The 21483-nt window shown below is 41.7% G+C and overlaps 1 protein-coding gene and 2 long non-coding RNA genes across 8 annotated transcripts in view; 2 read left to right on the top strand and 1 right to left on the bottom strand.

Annotated features, from left to right (window-relative positions):
* The window catches only part of LOC135436440 (uncharacterized), a 178734-nt gene that overhangs the window by 87121 nt on the left and 70130 nt on the right, over window positions 1-21483 (top strand). The window contains exon 3 of one of the 6 annotated variants that reach the window (XR_010437522.1): window positions 14581-14996. The exons of the other annotated variants lie outside the window; for them this stretch is intronic. This is a non-coding gene — a long non-coding RNA (uncharacterized LOC135436440). Of the gene's footprint in view, window positions 1-14580; window positions 14997-21483 lie in introns of those variants that run through there. 6 annotated transcript variants of the gene reach the window in all.
* LOC135436439 (cytotoxic granule associated RNA binding protein TIA1) overlaps window positions 1-21483 on the bottom strand; it is an 89468-nt gene that overhangs the window by 50764 nt on the left and 17221 nt on the right. The window lies entirely within an intron of this gene.
* LOC135436443 (uncharacterized) lies at window positions 15541-17691 on the top strand. Its single transcript, XR_010437528.1, has 3 exons — window positions 15541-15840; window positions 15902-17175; window positions 17239-17691. It is a non-coding gene; the product is annotated as an uncharacterized LOC135436443 (long non-coding RNA).

Raw genomic sequence — 21483 nt, 5'->3', positions numbered from 1 at the left:
GCCTGTCTCTGGCATAGAGTCATAAAAATCTTAGTACCGGGTCAGCAAAGTGGGTCGCTTGACCAGGCTTGCTTGTATGCTATATGCATGAATATATGTGTATGTATGTATATACACCAATTTATGTATATATAGAGCTGATGCTATTATTTTTAGAATATGACCAAAACATGCAAAAGATTTCTTGGCTGCAGCCAGCTGAACACAATGCAGCGCCTTAGTTTGACATTGAAAAATGTGAAAATTATGCAGCAAACATTAAAGAAACTATGTAAATTGGATGCTGCTGCTGCGGCTTCTGCTGCTGGTTGTGTTGCTTCCACTATTGTGTAAGGTGGAGAAGTGAGCGACGCGGTTAGCCGGGGTCATCAAATTTTATTCGGCCAAAAAGTTTGGGCCACGTCTAATGGTTTTAATTAAGCGACTCGTCGCGAAAATTGCATGTCATGCATGAAATTCATTAGGTTTTGCCGAGGCTGTTTAGTGTCTACCCATACCCTGCTGCTGTCCCTTTCTCTTGTGCGACCCCCTTTTGATATACTTATACATACTTGCTGGCATTTTCTTAAGCAAAACTTTGCTGGCAACTAAAACCAAACTTGACATAGTTCTGGCCAAAAATTGCAGCTACAAACTTACTTAATTTCTGCCAACTGCACTTACCCAGCGCGCCAACTGTCGCCCCGTCTCTAAGTGGAGGGGATGAGCTGGCTATAAATGGGCGTGGCACACATGCCGCACTTATTTGCATAGTTATTCATGTTTTGCTTGGGCTGCGCTTGGGCCGGGGTCTGGAGTATGTGAAGAGCCACTCACTCTGACACTATTTCTACAGGCAAATAAATACTTTGGCCTAAAAACTAAAGCAGAAGTCTATTCGGTAGAATGGAAGTAAGCAGCAAATAGATAGAAGTACGGGCATAGTCCCTTATTTATCTGTGACACTTGCTAATTTTTGTCTCAATTATTACCCGCTAGTATTACATATAATGAAAACTCTTGCGTTTCATTTTTATTGCCTACTTCTTGGCGTATTCCTTAAAATGAAATATTTTTGTATGCTGCGCCAAGCGATATTACAATAATATTTTCTACTCCACCTGCATCTTCTACTACATGTTTTCGGAAATTATAAAAATAATCTGGTTTGGTAAGCATGTTCGTTTGGCAGTTCGCAGTTCATTAACAGCTTTAAAAATTTCGAATTTAAAATATTTAGTTTATTGATATAAATTTGGACCAGTCCCGACTTGCGGGTTCGAACTAGAATTCCTTTCACTTCATTTTCAATGCATGACTTGTGCAAATTCATTAGCCCAATTCATTTGTTGGCTGCACAACTTGTCAGCAACTCAGTGGCTGGAACTTATCCTCCACATATGAATTTGTATGGGGTAGAAATGGTGCTGAAATCTGTGCTAGGCCCTAATGATTGTTCATGCCAACAATTTGCAAAACTAAATGAACACATTTTGCAATCATAAATTATGCAAACGCGTCGAGTGAGTTCACAGCCAGCAGCTAGCTGGTCCAGCAGCAGCTCCAAGCAGAACCAAGCCCGTTCAGCATATTCTTCAGCTGTGTGTGAAGTGGAAATGGAGCGAGGCGAGGGAGTTGGCAGGTGTCAAGTGGCAGTGGTGGCTTGTTAGCCAAACTGCCAACGCAACTATTACTGTGAGAGCAACTCATAAAGCAGAAAGCAGCAGCGACAGCAACCTAGCATAAGGTGTGGTGTAGGGGCCGAGTGGGAGTGACGTGGCATACCTGACAACATGTGTTTTGAGGTTAAGCTTATAAATAAATTATTGATAAGCATCTGGCGTAGAGAAAACGTCAAAAGTTCTATGCTAAAATAAGCACGAAACAAACAAAGTTTCCAGGCACAGGTGGGCGTGCCACTGACAGTGGGCGGGTAAAATTGCGCTAACCGCAACAAGCTGTGTAAAAGTTGTCGGTTGCATCATTATGTTGTTGCTGTTGTTGCCTGGCTTTTGAATTTTTTAAATGCATTGAAATTGCAAGCAACAAAAAATATCTGAGTTGCACAGCAGCCAAGCGACAACAACAATAAGAACAACAACAACAGCAGCAGCCAGTGGAGCAAAGTTTTTGCAAGCCTGTTGAGCATATTTCATTCATTCACACGTCCGTCGCCTGGGTGCAAGTATGCCATAGAATGTTCGTCAGGCTTTTAGGCACATTAAGGCGCAACGCCAAACGGTGCATTGACATGTCAATAAGAAATGAAAATGTTTCAGGCGCTAGCAACGTGTTGTTGCAATTAAAATGTTAAGACAAATTAAAAATGCCAGCTGCGAATGTGGAACGAAAAGCGCAGCAAGTTGAAAAGCTTTGCGCTTGGCTGCTGATTGCTATACGTTCTGGCCGTACGCCTGCAAAGCGCATCCTGCCCAACTCGTGTCCTCAATTTGACATTTATGCCAGCCCAGTCACGCGGGCAGACAGGCAGACAGAGCAGCAATCGAAGCATTGTCCTGGCCCTGACGATTGCGCATGTGTGCGTGTGTGTGTTTGTGTGTACATCTTTATAAAAGGCGACTGCCTGGCGTCGCAACTAAAATCGACAAACGTTGCGCATACGCCGCGTTGGCCATGCGAAAAGTTTGATAGCGCCACGCACTCGAACTTTTAATTAATTTATTTTTGCTCAACGCGCGCCTCTCCCCTTTTCAAGTCCTTTCTCCCTACTCCCTCTCTGTGCTGGTGCGAGCGAGAACCTCAATAAATGTTTTCGCTCTGGCTATAAATGATTTATTTGTTATTTATGCGTACAGCACCGCTACCCCTCCCCCCACCCCTTCATCCATCCCCACTGACCAAGCGGTCCACCCTTCCTCGACGATTCGACCCTGATCTGTGTTGCAAATTAAAAACGCAGCTCGGCCAAACAACTTTATTTAATGTCAAAGTAAACATACAACGCACAACTGTCGTTCCAGCTGCAGCGCCCTCTCCCCCTTCTCCAGTCACTTCCCTTCCACAAACTTCTTCCTCACTCGTCGTATGCAAACAAACGCACCGCCACGCTCCCAGGCACACTGCAGCGTTTTTAATATGTATTCTGCGGTCAGCGACTGGCCCTTGATGGCGTTCCAGGGGCGCTCAGGACTGGGTATTTAAACGATTTTCGGTTAATTATACGCAGTTACATAATGACATTTGCGCAGCGCCACGCCCACTTGACAGCGGAATTCCGGTGCGATTGACTGAACAGACGACTGCATATCTTGGTGTTGCATGCCTCGCGGCTGCAGCCTCTCACCGCTTCACATGCTCATTAAAACATAATTGCCGGAAAGCATAGCACCGTGTTACAGTTGCGTTTGTGGAAGCAATGAAAAAAAAAACTTAAGCAAAACAGCAAAATTTACAATATGTTTTTATTACTCACTATTCAACAATTTTTCCTATGAAGCCTTTCAAATAGTAAACATGAGAAATAACAGAAAATACGCAATTGTATGTAGCAAAGAGAAAAGCAAAGGAAATCATTTTTATATTTATACAGTTTTCGACATCAATTTTCTTACCATTTCCCGCCGAATCTTGAACTCCTTGAAATATATTTTATATACATATTTGAAAATCTGTTTTAAAACCATAGAATTAAGAGCTAAAAGTTCGAATCAAGGTAAGACAAGGTGAGAGGCTTGAAGTTTCAAAATAAATTTTTAGTTATACAGCCTTTAAGCCGGGAGGCCTTCATCTCGCGGAAAGTGTGAAACACGTCATTTCCAGCCGAGAGGGGTGGAATTTCGGAAAAAGGTGAAACACATCCTTAATGATTTTGCACAGTATTTTTGAAATTAAGTTTCAGGTTGATTGAAAAACCATTTCCGCGTTTTTTCCACACTTGCCGGTGTGGTGATGAGTGAGATATGTATTGGAAATAGCGTAGTTTATACGGACGACATATTATCCAAGCAAATAAAGACAATGCAATCCATGCACTTGTCTTATCTCAAAGTAAAATATGTTTAATATTTTAATTTTATCAAATCAGTAAAATAAAATTGCTTAAGTGCTTAAAATGTTCTGCCCGACTGCAGACAAATGAAATAAATTCAAATAATTTTTATAAGCCAACTAAAAGATTTGCCATATCCAAGTTTAATACCTTGTGGAGTGCTGTGGCAATAGGCAATATGCACGCAATCTGACAAAGGGCCAAATAAACAACAAATTATTAAAGTTAAATAAAATTGAAAAAAAGGAAAAAACACGAAAGTAAACCAAACATGTGACTGCCATAATTTAAAATGGTTTGTTGCTCATAATGACATTATTAATATATAAAGTTTAAAAATATGCGAACAAAAAACTGTCCGGCGAAAAGGACAACATTGACAGAGTGAAATAATAAAGGGAGAAGTGAATGAATATATGTAGCATATATTTATTATATAAAAGAGTATATGCCTTCGTGCACGCGTGTGTGTGTGTGTGTGTGTGTGTGTGATGATGCGTTACACCATGTCCTGGCGCAATTTGTGCTGTGTATTTATGTATTTAAATTCAATTAATAATTAAGGTGTAAATGCATTTGCGTGGCGGTTAATTAAATTTGTGCGGCTTTATTAAAGGAAATTACGTATTTTTTATGCGCTTGCCTTGCCGCAGCAACAACCACCGCATTAATAACAACAACAACAACAAGAACATCAAAGGAAGCAGCATTCAAAACTAACGCCAGCACTGACAATGCATCCGAATTACAAGTGATCATTATGTCTTAAATACATTTATATTCACAAATACGAATAATAGTCACAGAAATCAACTTTAAGGCGAGCACACTCTGTGCTGGGCAGAGCTGGGCTGCTGTTTGTGATGAGAATGGGCCTGGAATTGGGGCTGGGGCTGGGGCTGGCGCTGAGGCTGGCTGAGCCGTATCCATTCACATCTATAAATATTTCATGCGTTGCATTGCAGTCATTATGGCATTCATTAAATATAAAGTGGAGTGCGGGCCAGATTCAACCAGCCCCGGCACAAATGCAGATAAGCACCAACGCTGAGCTGAGGGAGATGAGCGTCAACTAAAAACCGTTGCCGTTCATAAATCTCTTATATGTGGAACTGTGTGTGTGTATGTGTGAGTGTGTGTGGGCGTGAGTGTGTGCCACAACAAAAACGCTTTGTGGTGTGTAAGAGGGGCGTGGCATGCATGCTCACGGCCATGTTGCCACGCTTGACAGTAGTTATTCATATAAGTAAAGTAAACACACACACACACACACCCACACATATAGAAAGAGAGAGCGCGAGCGAGAGAGACAGCCTGCAGTGGCGGGACTTGGGGACAGATGTCATGGTGTTAGTGTATTTCTGATTTGTGGTCTGACAGTTTAACCAAAATGCATGCATGTAAATTTATTTGTGCTCATTTTTGTAGCCTCTCCCGCCGCTACTGTCCTCATTGTTGTTGTTGCTGCGCTTACATATGTCAAAATATTAAATTTATGCAGCGGCAAAAACAAAATGAGCGCAAAGACGACTACACAGCTATTACACATAACGCCGTGGGGGCGCAGCTGAGTGGACAAAGCGTTGGAGGCGGATACATGTGCACAAAATGTCAGCCACTATGAATGCAGCGTCAGTCTCTATGTGGGTGTGTGTCTGTGTGTGTGTGTGTGTGTGTGTGTGTGTGTGGGGGGGGGCTGTTGGTTGTAAATTGTTCAAAAAACTATCAGCAATGGGCATCACGACTTCATCATTGAGCTTGTGAGAGGTATTGGAGAGTGAAGCCCATTAAATATAAGTCACGACTTTTCCAATATAATACTAGAAGGCATAAATAAATTAATACCAACTAAAAAATACACAAAACTCAATTCAAATTCTTGCTGCGAAGTACTAGGAATTAAAAAAAATCATGCAACTTAATAGTTTAAACTTGCATATACTTTATATTGTTAACATATTTTTCCTGAACTTGTTTCTATATAATATATTTGATATATTCAGCACAATATCCATGTCTGTTAAATATTTGCTAATATTTTAAAATTCTTTTAAATAATCCTCTTAAAATAAAATGTATCTTAGAAACATGTAAAAAGTGCGGCTTGATGAAGTTAAATTGTTTAATAAATTAAATCCGGCGTTCATAAAATGTCATAAATGTATTAAATAATAAAACGCTTTAACATTGATCCCTTTCAAAATTACGAATTTACAAGTAAGGTTTGAATGACAGTTTGAATGAGTGCTTTTGGTCATATGCCCCTGTTGCGGCAGCCAACTGATTGCAACTGCAACTGCAACTGCACTTCAACTATCTGTCCAACGACCTCCGGAGATTCACTTCAATGCAATATTCTGACGCTCATTTCATTTGAATTCTATTTATTTAACATGTGTGGCATTTATTTTTGGACGCTGCCCTCGGACAAAGGGTGCAGACCAGCGACCAGACCAGTTTTCAGTCAACAGTTGTAGTCGGGTCGACCGCTGACCGTTTTGTGTTGGCGGCTTAACATTTGTGACATTTGCAACATTTATGGTTCACTGCAATTTTGTTGCCACTGACCCCAATTGATGATGCTGCGCCCTGCAATGGCAGAGGCAACGTCAACGGCAACGGCAACGGCAGCGGCAACGGTAACTGCAGCTGCCACCACACAAGGCATAAATGCAATGCAATTTGCAGCTTTTATGGCAATTTGTTAAGCGCTAGCATTTGATAATTTCTTTAAGCTGATAAGCACGCGCTGTTTGGCAACTGGGTTCCTCAAGGGCTTTTGGTTAGCTGCCGATTCAGCTGATCCGGCTGCTCAGCTGTTGCATTCAAATGAGCCGCATTGGCAAACACTGTTGCATGCTTGCAGGGCGCAATTTCCGGACCAGCTTTTCTCCTTTCTATTTGATGTTTTTTGTCCGCAGTTGCTGTTGCTGTTGTTGTTCGGCTTTTACAGCCGCCACATTTTTATAGTGGTCATATCTTTTTATGGATACTTACTTTATTAAGTCGGCCAGTCAGAAAAAGCAGCCAGCGGCTAAAGCAAGCTAAAAACCTTACATACTACTTTATTTCAACTTATTTACTTGCCAGCAATTGCAATGCCCTGGCCTCCGACCAGCTAGTTGCAGCTGCGGCTCTATAGATACTGTCCATGGCTATGTAGATGCAGTTATTATTTGAAATTTCATAATACTTTTATAACTTTATGCAACTGTTCCGCCTGCTGGCGCTGCCTTAACGCGGATTTCATTCTTTGGCGGGGCCAAACTCGCCAAACCCCGCGCGGTTGCCTGTCGCACTCAACCTCCAAGTAAAGCCCCTGCCTGGGACCTTCTGAGCACTACCAAGTTATTTACTTTTGCAATTTTCAACGCTCCAACTACATGCCATTTGTTCTAGCTTTCTTTGTTGATTTTTTACTCGGTTTGAGTCGCTGTTGTTGTAGCTGCTGCCGCTGCTGCTGCTGCTGCATGTTCTTGTTCTTGTTCGTCTACCGTACTTTTTTACCCTTACTCTCGAAAGTTTATGTAAAACATATTTTTCTTAAATAATTTATTTTTTTGGTTTTTGTTTTCTTAGCTGCTGCTTCTGCTACTTTTCTGCTGCTTGAACAACCCAAAATGAAGCTTTTATTGAGTTCAGGTGCGCTGCCCTACGCTCCGCAACCACGTCTATCCTTATCCCTTTAGATTCTCTGCTTGTTCCCTTCTTTTACTGTTCTTTTTCAATTTGTGGCCACATTAACGTTAGGAAAATATGAAAGCACACGAAAAGTGTAAAGAAATGGCCTGGCATGGTTTCCAACTGCATTTCCCCCCTTCCAACCGTCCAGCCAGAATGCAAAGCAGCCAGTACGTAGCGCCAGCCAGAATCGGAGTCAGAGTCGGAGACTTGCGAGTTTTTCGCGTGCACGGAAACGTTTAGCTGCCGCATATTGGTGGAAGCGTGCCACATCGCGCTGCAGGCAAGCGAGTAGCGTCTGTTTTTATTTTTAGAAAATATTGGAACAATTCAGCCCCGTTTTCTGTGTGGCCGCTGCTCGAGCTTGTGCTTGAGATTTACTGTGCATTAAACGCTACTTTAGCGGGAATCGTGAACTAACGTTTAGCCTGCCCGCTGCTGCCTGTTTGCCACAGCGAAACGCGACTAAGGCGGTTTAAGGGCGCGCCATACGATATGTATACCATAAATGTAGTCTCACCTTGAGCCCAACGAGCTAATGGGTTCAACGCTGCTCTTGATTGTTGCGTGGTGTTCGGTGCTTACCTGAGAATAAATACAAGAAAGTAACAATTAATTAGAGAGCTTATCTAATAGATTGCTTTAATAAATTCAATAGTTTGATTGCGTCGATTAATATCGCATATTATGAAAGATATATTTTGGAAATCAGATTTAATCCTTGCCATTCTAAGATAAACTTTTAGCATTAAATAGGCGGGCCGGACAGCCGGGACAGAAAACTTAATTTATTATTTTCGACTAATGCAAACACATCAATTTGTCGCAAGTAAACACTTCAAGTGGCTTTCGTTATCTCTACCAAAACACTGACAGCAGCGCAGTCCACACAGTCTCGGGGAGAGACGTAGCCAGCCGAAATTCATTAGAAATCTAACAGCAAATAGGAAAATATTTTTCGACCATTTGGCGTAGCGTACAAATTGTTTATTTAGGATGTATCCATCCGAACAGAAATAGCTTGCAGACCCCCATCCCACTCTGTTCGTTTTCCGCTTTTGCTATTCGTCTGTCCAGCCACCTAACCTGGGGCCGTTCACGGCGTGTCCTTTTCATAATTTTTCAATAAATTCAAGAGCCATTAAGGCACACGTTCGGAGACATTTATGTCGATAACGGGTCTTCGTTTTCAATAATGTGCGCATTACATTTGCCTTTGACGAGCGTGCAGCTCCCAGACATCAGCCCCGACTAGTTTCGGCTACTGCTCCACAGTCCTGGCGCCTTCCACTTTGCTACTTTTCTACTTGGCTGCTGTTTAGCCGCAATTGAAATTACGCGCTCGCTTCCGTTTCGGCGTTCGCTGTGGCTGCTTAAAATTTATGCAAATTGCGTCACGTGCCCCAATGATTTCTTTGTCGTTGCACGAACTCAACTGGCAGCCGCGTGGCACGGTTATGCTGACGATGACGCAGATGCTCAATGGTACCTTTTGCTCTTTCTCTCACTTTTTTCGTGCCGCCCTTCTCTGGCAAATGTATCATTATTTAATTTAATCTAAAATAATTAGCCTGCGCCACGAGCTTCATTCTGAAGCCTTTTCCTATTCTGGGCTGCCCTGGCTCTGACATTGATGTATTCCTGCAGCCCGCACGCGTGCCACCACATCCAATTGACTTTCGGGCAACACATTTGCTGTCTCCAAGCACCATCTTGAGATCCATTTGCGGTCACTCGATGATATATTACGAACGCACACAATTGCGATTACAATTGAACTCAGAGCTCCCTCCACACATGTTCGCATTTGTCCCGCAGAAAGGCAAGAAAAAACTTTTCTTGCTGTTAACATAATTTCCGCAGTTGATTGATTCAGTTCGAATCGGCAGGAGCCGCATGCCGACGGGGCGTGGCAGCACTTAAACTGTCTCTCTCTCCCTCTCTCTCACTCTCTCTCCCTCTCTCTCTCACTCCCGCTCGCTCACTCTCTTGCTTGGGCAGATCCTGTGCGTTAACAAATTGTTCTTTAATGTAATTTTATTGCAAAAGTTTTCAATTTGCATTTAGCACGACGCAGCTCAATATGTGTAACAACAATTTTACAAACGCGCCTCACGCAGCCTTCACTTGCCACATCTCTGAAATCGAAATATATTTGCGCCTGATGTTTGGCAAAAATGTTGATGGAGTTGCTTAACTTTGTTAGGTCTGTTGTAGCCATTTTTCATTGAGCCTTAAAGAAATGGATTGACTTGTTTGCGTTTCATCTATAGCCAATTAAATGTAATTTTGCATATAACTTTGTTAAGTTCGTTTTTATGCCTTTTTACGTTCCCCATCATAAAGTAAAGGTCATTGACACACACATCCTTCAAGAAGGATGCAAAAAAGTCAACCTTTGGGTCATCAATGTGATTGCTTAACAAAGCGACAGCCGGGCTAAACTTTGGTATTAGTTGAAATTGGTAAAGGACGGACACGAGACGCAGACCGTGAAAGGGTACTCATTTTTTATTTGTAAATATTCATGTTTTGTGCCGAGCAGCAGCTGCAGCCAGTATTGTACCCTGTTGTCCCATTCACTTAGCTGCCGGCTGCCTTTATGACCACACTTTGTGTTGATTGATAAGCCATAAGTTTATGGCAAGAACTTTGCAAATTTGCATGTGTATCTGTGTGTGTCTGCTTTGCATGTCAACGAACTTTCTTATAGATAATGATTGCATATTTTGAGGCTTGAGGGATGTTATAACATTTTAGAGTAATCGGCTATCTCTTGTCAACAAAGTGGGCATTGTGTAGAGGCCTTTGTTTCTGCGGAGTTCACTAATTAAATACGCATTCATATGCCGAGCATAGTGGCGGCTTTCAGGCGGCTTTTAATAGCCGTTAATTGTATCTGTTTGTATATATATGACTCCGCCCCCAATTGCAACCATTCATTAGTACTCGGACAACGTCAGCTTCAAATTGCACGCCTCGATGGGCAGCTGGCTTGTGTTCATTGTGGGTGTGCGTACAGCTCCACTCTAGTGGCTTCAAATAATTAGACAGACCCTGCAGACCATTTTGTTGCGATGTTGTGTCTCTCTGTATGTGTGTGTGTTATTGTTGCTACAGCTCTGTAGACAGTTTTGCCGATTGACAACAATTATAGACAAAGCGAAAATGCCCAAGTCAACCTTTAGGCTGAGCCGCCTGTGCTGAACGGTTTCTATATTTGCTCGGGCAACGTGGCTTATACGTTATGCATGAACACATATGTATATGCATATATATATATATATGTACTTAGCAATATATATGTACAAAAACAAATATGCCTGCGCTTAGGTCTGATTAAATTAAATTTACTATTCATACATGTGCTTTACTCTCAGTTATTACATTTGTTGCTGTTGTTGTTATTAATATTGTTGTTGTTTGCTGTTGGTGTTGCTGAATTGTGAGCGTTTGCCTCAGCGTCTGTCGGTCAACGGACGCTGCTCGCTAATTGCAGGCTGCCTAGGATACTACACACAGCCGCCGCTTCGCTTACCACCTGTCTAACGCCGCGGTTACTCGCAGTTAATTAAAAGTTGCTGAAAGCGTTTGCAATTTTTTTGCATTTGCATATTCTTAAATTCTCTTGAAGTAATTGTGGCCGCAACTGCAATTAGCTTTGGCTTCATGATAGTTTAATAATACACATTGGAGGCAGCCATCTGTCAGGTAGAGAGTTCCAATTTATAAATGCAAGTTTCAGATAACTTATTCGGCTTTGCTCGGCGATCGAATGCATGTGTGAAGTTCAGTTGGCGACTTGACAATAAGACTTTGTAAGAACTACGGCAGCAGCTGAGTATTTAGGTTTGCCCTGATTTTCAGTGTTGCCATTCGCCAAATAGCAATGGGAAATTGTTAGAGAAACTTCAATAACATCAACAACAATAACTAATGGTCAAACATTAGTAAGAACACGCTTCACATTTTGCATGGCTACAACATTAACAACAACAAGAAGGCCATTTACACTGACAACAACAACAGCTGCAGCTGCAGCTGCGGCTACGTCGAATGCGATGTTGGCTGCGCATAATTGCATTTGCGTTAAAACGCAAGCAAACAATTCACTTAAAGTGTAAATAAGTGCAGAAAGCAGCCAGCCAGCCAGCTGAAGCAGATGCCTCAATCAATCCGTCTATCTCTCTCTCTCTCTCTCACACTGTTTGTTTTTCTGTTTCGCTCTTACTTTCATGATGGCTGCGGCTCGTACTGTCTGTCTATCGGTCGGTCTGTCAGTGTGTCTGACCGGGTCGAGTCAAAACCAAAATGGCCAAACTGACAAACGTAGACAACGGAAGTCAATCAGACAAGCGGACAGACTTTGATACGCAAGCGCACCGGAAGTTCTGCTGCAATGAGCCGGCGACGTCCTGCTCGACGGAATGTCCTGGCGACAGGCGTCGACTGACAGGCATACAGCAGCTGATGATTGGGTGCACTACGGACTGCTGCGCTCGAGCACTGGCTTGCAGTCTCGGCCAGGGGCGTGGCGGGGCCGAGTGTCGACCACGACAAGCGTTGTTTAACTAAATTCAATAATCGTTGGCAATTGCAATTTACGGGCTGGCGACGCCAGGCGACATTTGTGCAAATACAGAAATTATAATAATGACGTGCAGACCGACAAGGCTTCAGACTCTGGAGAGGTGGGTCGGTGGTGAGTCGGTGGTTGGTCGCTCTGTCGCCTGACCGACATATGCAACGGGTCGTAACTGGCGACGTCAATGTCCTTCGCTTGTCGCCAGCCGCAATGGGATGCAAATAACATTAAGTGGCTCAAAGTCATGCAAAGGCGATTTGATGACGCATTTAACCTACCCACCATCGGCCCACAATGGATGGAGGTATGTGTGAGTTTTTGTGGTTTAGTTTGGCAATTACCAGGCACTTCATGACGTCCCATGGCCTGACGCTGACATTTGATTGAAGATGTCGACAGTTGTCACAGACGACGAGTACGTGACCATTTGGCCAAAACCAAAATTGTGCTTATTACAAAATGAGGTTTGACATTTAACTATATGTTAACTAATTTCCTAAGTAATTTAAAATTAATTGTAATATTCCAAACGCAGGACGTCAAGCAATGCAAGCACGCATAGCATTAATTTTCAAATTTCATCAATTCAATTTCTTAAGTGTTAAGTTAAGCAAGTGCCAAGCACTGCTTGCCATGGACTGCAGCTTTCCTTTCTCAAAGCTAAACTTCATTTATACATATCTAATTTGCATATTAAATATTTACTATTTATTTGATTGATATGGTTTAAATGAGTTTCACTATTTTTTTAAAACTTCTCAAAGTTGTTCTCGACTAAAATAAGGAGACATGCGTTAAAGACGTAATTGATGGTTAAAGTCAGTTGTGGTAAGTGTACAAGTGTATAGGTTAAGGAATGAGAACTCAATCACATTATTTTAGTCGCAGAATTTAATCGCAATGCTTGCAGCTATCGTGCTGCGACACCAGCTCTTTTATTTATTTCTTTAATGCAATCAGTTTTTTTTCTTCAGACATACTTGGAGGTACCTCGTGTTGTTTTTGTTGCTTGACCATTTGGTGCGCGTAATTAAAATAATTGCAGCAAAGCCTTCTTTTATTATTTATTAAGCAGGCTCACACACACACACGTATGCCCAAGCGCGCATTCATTAATAAAACATAAGCCGAACATGAAAGCACTCAGAATTAGTGGGGCCGGGTCTCGATAATTCTGAGGTAATCGCCACTCGTGGCATATTCAATATTGTGGCTGGTATGGATTTTTTGTACCCTGAACCCACTGAAAACAGGTAAAAGGGGTATATCGTTTTTGTACAGAAGTTGAAGTATATATAAATATATTGTTGATCAACAGCAGGGTCTGTGCAAAGGTTGATGTTGACTGTGTTGATATCAGAGAATGTACGAGACTGTATATTTGAACAGAAGGTCCTTCTACATCACTTCTTGTTGTTGATCATGTAAACAACACAATACTAGGTATATAAACTTAATTTTATAAAGATCTGACAACTAACACCGAAGTTATTGAAGAACATAAAATGCGCAACTTGTGGAGATCATGCGTGTGTGTAAATGCTCGCATCTCGGTGCTGGGCACAGGGCATTTCCTAGTCGAACACTCCCGACTGCCGCGCATTTACTTGCTTTTATTATTTTATTTTGAGCCTTTGGTTGTTGCTGGTTTTGTTTGGGCATTGTTTGGGGTTTAATGCCAATTAATTACATAATATTTAATACACATGTTACCCACCCCACGACGGTTGCCAGATTATTTGCACTTACAGTTATTTTCGTTGTTATTACTATAATAATTTGTTGCTAATTTATGCATTAGCCACATATTTAGTTAGTACTTCAATATGCTCGCTGAGCAGTGCTTCAATTAATTAGGCCCCTGCTTCGAGTAACCCTTTTAATCGGATTAAGATAGCAATTCAATTTAATAATTGAAAAAGCCTTCGAAATAAAAAGAACAATTTATACTTTTATTTTTGGAAACATTTGAAAACTTAAAAAAATGAATATCAGAGCATTTGAAACTCATCTTGTTGGAGAATGTTTTTGTTCTTCATTATGTTCTTTAACATTCAAAACTAGCAACTAGGAAAATATGTAGCAAGTCCCTAAACTTTAATATTATTGGGCAATTCCGACATTGGCACCATAAGCTTTGACGAGGCATATTTTGGGCCTGGCTGGGACGGCTTCTTTGGCTACTTTAACAATAAATTTATGAGCCATTTTTAATGATTTAAAAATGAAAATCTCAGCGCATGGAAAAACGTAAAGGGAATGTGGCCGAGGCACAATAAAACTGAGTCATTTTGGTAGCATAAAAAATCGTTTTGTCCCCTGACAGAGAACATCAGCGCTACAGAGAGCGAGAACGAGAGGAGAACAGAAGAAAAAAACGTACTGAACGAAAGAGAAGGCATACAATAAAAAAAAGAAGAAAGAGAAAAAATCATGTCATGTCATTGTCGGCATCGTAAAAATGTTATCAGCCATAATAACGAGCCACGATTTTGGGCCAGAGCGCTGTGGGTGGGGCCAAAGATTGAAGCCGGATCGGGGAGGGTTTGCTTGACTGTCGCCGGCGCTAATGGTGCGCAGCTAATGACTGGAGAGCAGAGAGCCGATTCTATTTCATAAAGTGCGAGTACAATGTACAGTAAGCTTTAAATTTCAACGCTCGATATTTTTCATGGAATGGTGCCTGATGGCTGGTGGGTCTTCCCATTAAATCGTCGCTGTGGCGGCATTTTGTCAACTTATACTTAATGGTAATAAAAAGTATATCAAATCAGTGTCCTTAATCCCAGAATTGATGTTGGGCTTCCTCGTTTTGTGGCGCAGACTTTGACAGCGCTGCCTGTGCTTTTGCTGTTGACGTTGCCTTGTCGACGGTGCTCTGAGCGGAGGGTCATAGTTTATGTTTTTTATTTGCTTTCATATTTATGCGACGGCATTTCTAGCCTTACTTACAATTCAATTTCTGAGCAGACATTGACTGTGGCCACAACGCTGCTTACTTTCCCGACTACTTCCCTCCGAGTATTGGCTTTGAATTGAAATACACGGCGACCAGGAGAAAGCGAGAATGTCGTGTATGCCCTTGAAGCCTCAAGCATTCACATTGAAGCTGATTTGCGAATCTCTTAGCATAATGAATGACCGGCAGAAGAAGCGAGTATTTGGTATATATTTTCTTTCTTTTCCTTATCTTAAATTTGCCGGTTTGTCGAGTTTAAATTAATTTCCTTGTTGCGGCAAGCCTTGAGTGAACTGTTGCTTTCTCTCAAATTGTGTTCATTTGGTATCATATTTAATGTCAGTTGCCGTCATTTGGGTTCCATTCAATCGATGATGGCGTAATTGCAAAATTTGCCTGATGGGGCCCATCCTGCGTATGCGCAATATTCGCAGCGACTGATGCTATCCCCTTGAGCCGTCCTGAGTGCGCCAAAAATGAACTGCCAACGCGTTCTGCACTCATTAATCAAATGTTAAGGAAGCGCAGGCACCAAAAAAAGCCAATGCGAACCCTTTTGGCAAGATTTTTTGTGGGCCCAAAAGTATGCAAAGTTCTCTGGTATGTGCTGGGCAGGGGTACGAGTGTGTGAGTTAGTGTGCGTGTGTGTGCTTGTTGAAAATGCATTTAAATATACAAAAATCCGCAGCAAGGAGCTAAGTGAAAAAGCGGTCGAGCTAAAGGGGGTTCGAGCTGGGGAGACACGGAACGAGAGTTGAGCCTGAGAGGAGCCTGAGGAGGCGCTTCAGCATTGTATTTTATGCTATTTGCATTTTCCCATTTTTTTTGGCAAGGCTAGTAGCCAGTACATAAAAAAATAAGGGGTCCTGTGCTCACACAAACACACATACATAGACATATAAATAATAACGCTGTATGGGTTTGTGTGCAAAGTTGGCGTAAAAAATGGGCGGGCCGCCCTCCGCAACGCAAAAAAAAGCTGCAAAAAAATGCATTTTATATGCAGATGCATGGCGTAAATTGCAGTTACGTACTAAATAAGTAAAATTGCGCTGAGTATTTTTCACTTAAAATCTTACAGCCCTTCCTCCTCGCCGCCGAAACAACAAGCAAAAAAGAAAACGTACAAGCAGGCGTGGCAGAGGGCAAACCTCTTAATTGGGTGCATGCAGGCAAAATAACATGCGAGCCGCGCGCAAATTGTGGATCTGAGATCGGAATGGAAATGGAATGCGCTTGGCTGCTTGATAAGAGGGATCAGGGGGCACTCTGAAGTGGCGACCAAGATAGCTAGCCGTCAGCTAATTAAACCTGAAAAGCTGGCCACATACACATGCATGCGCTCACCCACTCATACTAGACGCTGAGTGGTATTTACGTAACATTGGCAATTGGACTAAGACGAGAGCCTAGCGAGGACGATAGTTAGAAGCTAAGAGCTACCGTAGTGCCTCAGCGGATAATTGGTTTAATCCCTGAGATTGCCCCAGTACTAACGTACTTGTCATAAGAGTTAGCATATGTTCAATGGAAAATCCGTTTGCTTATTTATCAAAGCTTTGCTTGTGCTTAAGTGTTTCGTCCTCCAACAAAGGCAAAGAGTCGGAGGCGGCAACACTCAAATTTAATGCAATCAGAGCAGAAACTCTGTTAAGGCGCTAAGCGCTCACAACAATTTCAACAACAGCACCAATGGGAGGACTTTGTTAGCTCGTTTTTAAGCCTTTTTCCCCAAAAGATGTCCTGAGCATAAATGGCAAGTTCCTGTTGCTAACAAAAGAATTGCGGCAAATTTTTGAAAATTTACTGAATGACCCTAATGAGCATTTTTTTTTTTTGCCTGGTGTGACGAGGGGATTGCGTTTGAATTCAAATTATGTCAAAGCAGAAGAAAAAGTTAAGCCAAAGGTGAGTCGACTGATTGACAGAAAAGTCTATAAACACGAAGCATACGTATATAAGGTATGAGAATTTGTCCCTTTTATGTGGATTTCTTTATTTATTTATTTTTATTTTTTTAACTAGGCCGGCCAGTGTACCTGGCTCATTGCAGAGCCTGATTTGCATTTTCTGAAATTTTGGACCACATAGCACTGCGTTTAAATGAGACTTTGTCGTGGGCTTTATCTATTTATTTCCTTAGTTTTTTGAATTTTATATGAGCGAAAATGGGCAACATGAAGCTGGAGGCCGGGACAGCCGGCCAATAGGCGGTCAGCAGCTAAAGATGCCCACGTCTCCTGCTCTGCTCATTTTGTCAAGTTAATGGAGAATAATAAAGCGCAAAAGTAAATAAGTAAACAGAGACAAAGGCAGAGACGCTGCTGGGTGGCTGCTGCGACAAAACTACAACAATAAAAGGCGCTGGAAAAGCTGAGACGGCAAACGGCCGGAAAATAAAAGAAACAGGATCCAGCCCAAGGCTTAGCAAACGAGCACCCAAGAGCTACCCAGCAGGCGGCAGACAGCTGGCGGCAGGAGAAGGGGGGGGGGGAGCAGCAGCAGCCCAGTGAGGCATCTTTTTGTTTTATGCGAAATGCACTAAAAATATATTTAAATTTATTTCATTTTTGCACAAATGAACAGCGCAATGCGCGCAGCGGGCCGAGTCTCGCCAGTACATACCATGGCCAAAGCGCAGCCTTGCAAAAGCTTGAAGGGGGGTCAACATTTTGGCGCCGCTTGGGCGACGACTCCGAGTTCGTAATAAACTTGATTGCGCATCTCTTATGTACTCACACACATATATATATGTACACATATAAATATATAAATTATTTTTGCTTTTGTTTTTTCTGTTTGGCTTTTCGCTTTGCTTTTTAAATAAAATTTTTATGAAATTTTTGGCAATTGAACTCAAGTTTTAATGGAGCTCCATAAATTAGTTGCGTCCGCCGGCCCTCGTCCCCCTTCCGACGACAGTGTTGCGCTTTGGCCACTTGAGCCCCGCTACGAAATTGGATACATACGCTTAATAAAACACTCGAGCTGCTATCCCCAAAAAGGGCCCTCAACAGCGTAGTCTCCGTCGGTGTCTGTCCCCTCTTTCCACTCCCAATACATATTCCCCTTGCCAACCATTCATTTTCGCTTGGCAACGACATCAATTCATTTTGTGTGCAATTAGATTTTTGTTGCTTCACACTTCCACACACACACATGCAAAAGTTTTCAACTTTTATATATTTTTGTTTTTTTTTTTTCACCCAGTAAGAAACTATTGTATGTTAGTTGCGTTATAAATAGCGACTAGAAATCAATGCTTGGCCTCTCTAAAAATTAACTAGAAACTTAAGATGATTTTCCATGGTATATTATAAGCAAATAAGACTCCTCCAATCAGAAGTGCACGCATCGAGCTGCATTAAGAAACATTCTAGCATCGGTGTTTATAGTCCGATCTATATGAAATTTTTCGGGCATAAGAATAAGTTTGTTCACAAATGGACAGAAGGGGGGAAATATCCAGAAAAATAAATATTTATAATCTGTATGTGCTATGTTATGCCGAAGAAATCTAAGAATCGATACTTATAGATATAATGCATATGGGAGGAGATATCAAAAATGAATAATAATAAGCTTGTTCTGAATATGGCATAAGAGAATAAAATGACTAAATGTTTTCCAAGAAAATGTATGTATGTATATAATTAATGAGGAGAATTCTTCCTTCTGCCTGTTACATAAAATTGGCTCAGGGTATACAAATATTTTAAATAGACAATTTATAATTAGTTTGAATGCATTTTGTATGGCATCTCAGCTTGCTTTCTGTAAGTCAATCTGTAGAACCGTTTTTCCGGTTTCTTCTCAATGAAATTTTACCTGTCTGCTGCGAGTTCTATGGGGCCCCTCTTCAAGTTAGTATAATGGTTAAGCTAGATGTTTTGTGAACTAAATTGCCAGATAAAGCTTCACTTAATTTAATATGCAGATAATGTCTGTTTTTAACAGAATAATAATTGGAATGGTTAGTTAAAATTCTCGGAAGAACTTTAGCAACATGCATCGGCTCGGCTTCTAGAGCAACAGGGCCACAATGTGGCTGTGGCAGACGTGACTCAAAGTTGCAGTCTTCCCCTGTAATAATTGTTATGCTGGCAATAAATTTCTGAAACAGGGTGCTTAAAAAGTTAAAGCCAAAGCAAATGAAATTTAAAACTGGAAGCTGAAAAGCAGATGGTTTAATAAACCTATTATTAGTAATATTTGCAAAAAGAACAATAAAGACAGCCAGCAATAAGCGACGCTGGCCTAGTATGCAACCGTGGAGGCGGAGGAAAGTGAAAAACTATTATTTTAAGTGCGCCGAAAGTTTTTAGCCAGCTTCAAAATATGTTAAGCAATCAGCAGTGATGAAATTTATTATACGACTTCAGAGTTCAGAGCAAAGTTTGCGCAATCAACAGCAAAGGGAATGGGAATGGGAATAAGAACAGGAACGGAAACGGGAAGAGCGGAAACAACAGGCAAGAATGGAGGGTGCAAATCGCTGAGTTATGTATTAATAAAAAGCAGGCGATAGAGAAGACAAAGCATGAAAAGGAAGAACCAGTGGGTGTAAGGGAAATGTCTGAGGGAAGGCGCAGAAAACGTTAAGGCCACATTACGAAATCCTTCTTGCATTATCCTGTTTGTAGATTAAAATGAACTATTGCATGGCAACAATAGCAACAACAACGACAACGACAACGACACTGAACAATGGCAACGGCAATCATAATACAAGCAAACGATAAGCAACACGAACGTGCACGGGCAACAAAAAGCAGGCGAGAGACAAGTGCTGAAAAACAAGCGAATGAATAAAAGAAGCTCCCAAAAAATAAAAAAAAATAAAATATATACATATATATACAAATGTATTGGGTATAAAGCTAAGGAAAATCTGTGAAAGACGACAGCAACAGTCGCTAACAGCAACAACAACAATAATAATAATGCCTGGGATAATAATAAGAATTAAGCAAGAAAACACATCACAGACACGGGTAGATAGGCCTTTCCATGAATAGGGTTTGAGCTGGGACTCCAGACTTGCGATTGGGCTCGTATTTCTAGTTGCTCAGGAAAAAAAAAACAGAGCGCAACACACGGCTTCCGTTTCCGCAGCCGCTTTCGTGGGGATTTATTAGTTTTTGCTCGTTAGAACTGCGCACAGCTGCTGTGCCTGAAGTGTTTAAGCGAGAGGGGCCCACAGTCCAGCAACAACAACAACAACAACAAAGATTCGACTTCATAAACCAACAAAAATTAACACCCTGTGCAAAGATGGAGCTAGAGCAACCGAATGACGTTCAGGACGAAAGAGCGAGCGTCTAAAACACATAAGCTGCTTGTTTATAGTTACAGCTTATGCTTCCAGGCAGACCAACCCCTAACACTCCGCACTCCCCTACACTAACACACACACACACACATAGAGCAGAAAGCATTTTCTTTGGCTAAAACTGCAGCAGCAGTTGGGGCAGCTTCTGTTGCTGATGTGCATCAAAGTGAGAATGATTGATTCAATTTTAAAGTTGTGTAAGAGTGTGCGGCTCCATGTGTGTGCGGGTGCTTGCGTGGGTGTGGGTGTCAGTGAGTGTGAGTGTGCTCTTTTTAAACAACAGTCGACTGTTATGTGCTTTAACAAATAATCCCGAGCAGCGTCCATTCATTTCCGAGCATCTTTAGGGGGCCATGATGGAGCTTGGTCAGCGCGCATTTGCTGACTGACTTTTCGGAGCGCCACCTCAGCAACTAATGCGAGAAATAATTACAAAAGTGAATTTATGTTCTTACAGCGATAACAAATGCTTTTTAGCACCAATTCTCCCAGACCTCCCCCCACCCAACCCAAAAACCCATAATTTTACGCTACACACTAAAGCTCTAAGATTTATTTATTATTTTGTTCCTTTTTTTACGGTCCTAGGGTGTGTACGTTATAGTGAAAATGGTATTGAATGGTGGGCAGGGGGGTTCAGTTGAATCAAAAGCGCGTAACTTTTCCCAATGATGCGAGCGTATTTTCAACAAGCGAACACAGTAGCTGTGGTGTGTGTGTGTGTGTGCTTGTGTGTGTGGGAGCGAATGAGCTATGGCTTGCAAAATGCATGCAGGACCTTAGATCTGTGATTGTGTAAGGGTGCATATGTGTGTATGTATATGTGTCTGTGTGTGCATTCACATCAACATGTGGCACACTCAAAACGGTTCAAGTTTCTTCATCAACTTTTGCCACACAGATTAAATTTTAACTTTTTGGCACTGCCAGGACTTAAC

Source organism: Drosophila montana, unplaced genomic scaffold (genome assembly GCF_035044405.1).
Source record: "Drosophila montana isolate Dmon_TW-CO22-7 unplaced genomic scaffold, ASM3504440v1 contig_3733_1, whole genome shotgun sequence".
In the NCBI taxonomy this organism is placed as follows: Eukaryota; Metazoa; Arthropoda; class Insecta; order Diptera; family Drosophilidae; genus Drosophila; species Drosophila montana.
Note: the sequence above shows the minus strand (reverse complement) of the source record. Positions and strands in the feature narration are given on the sequence as shown.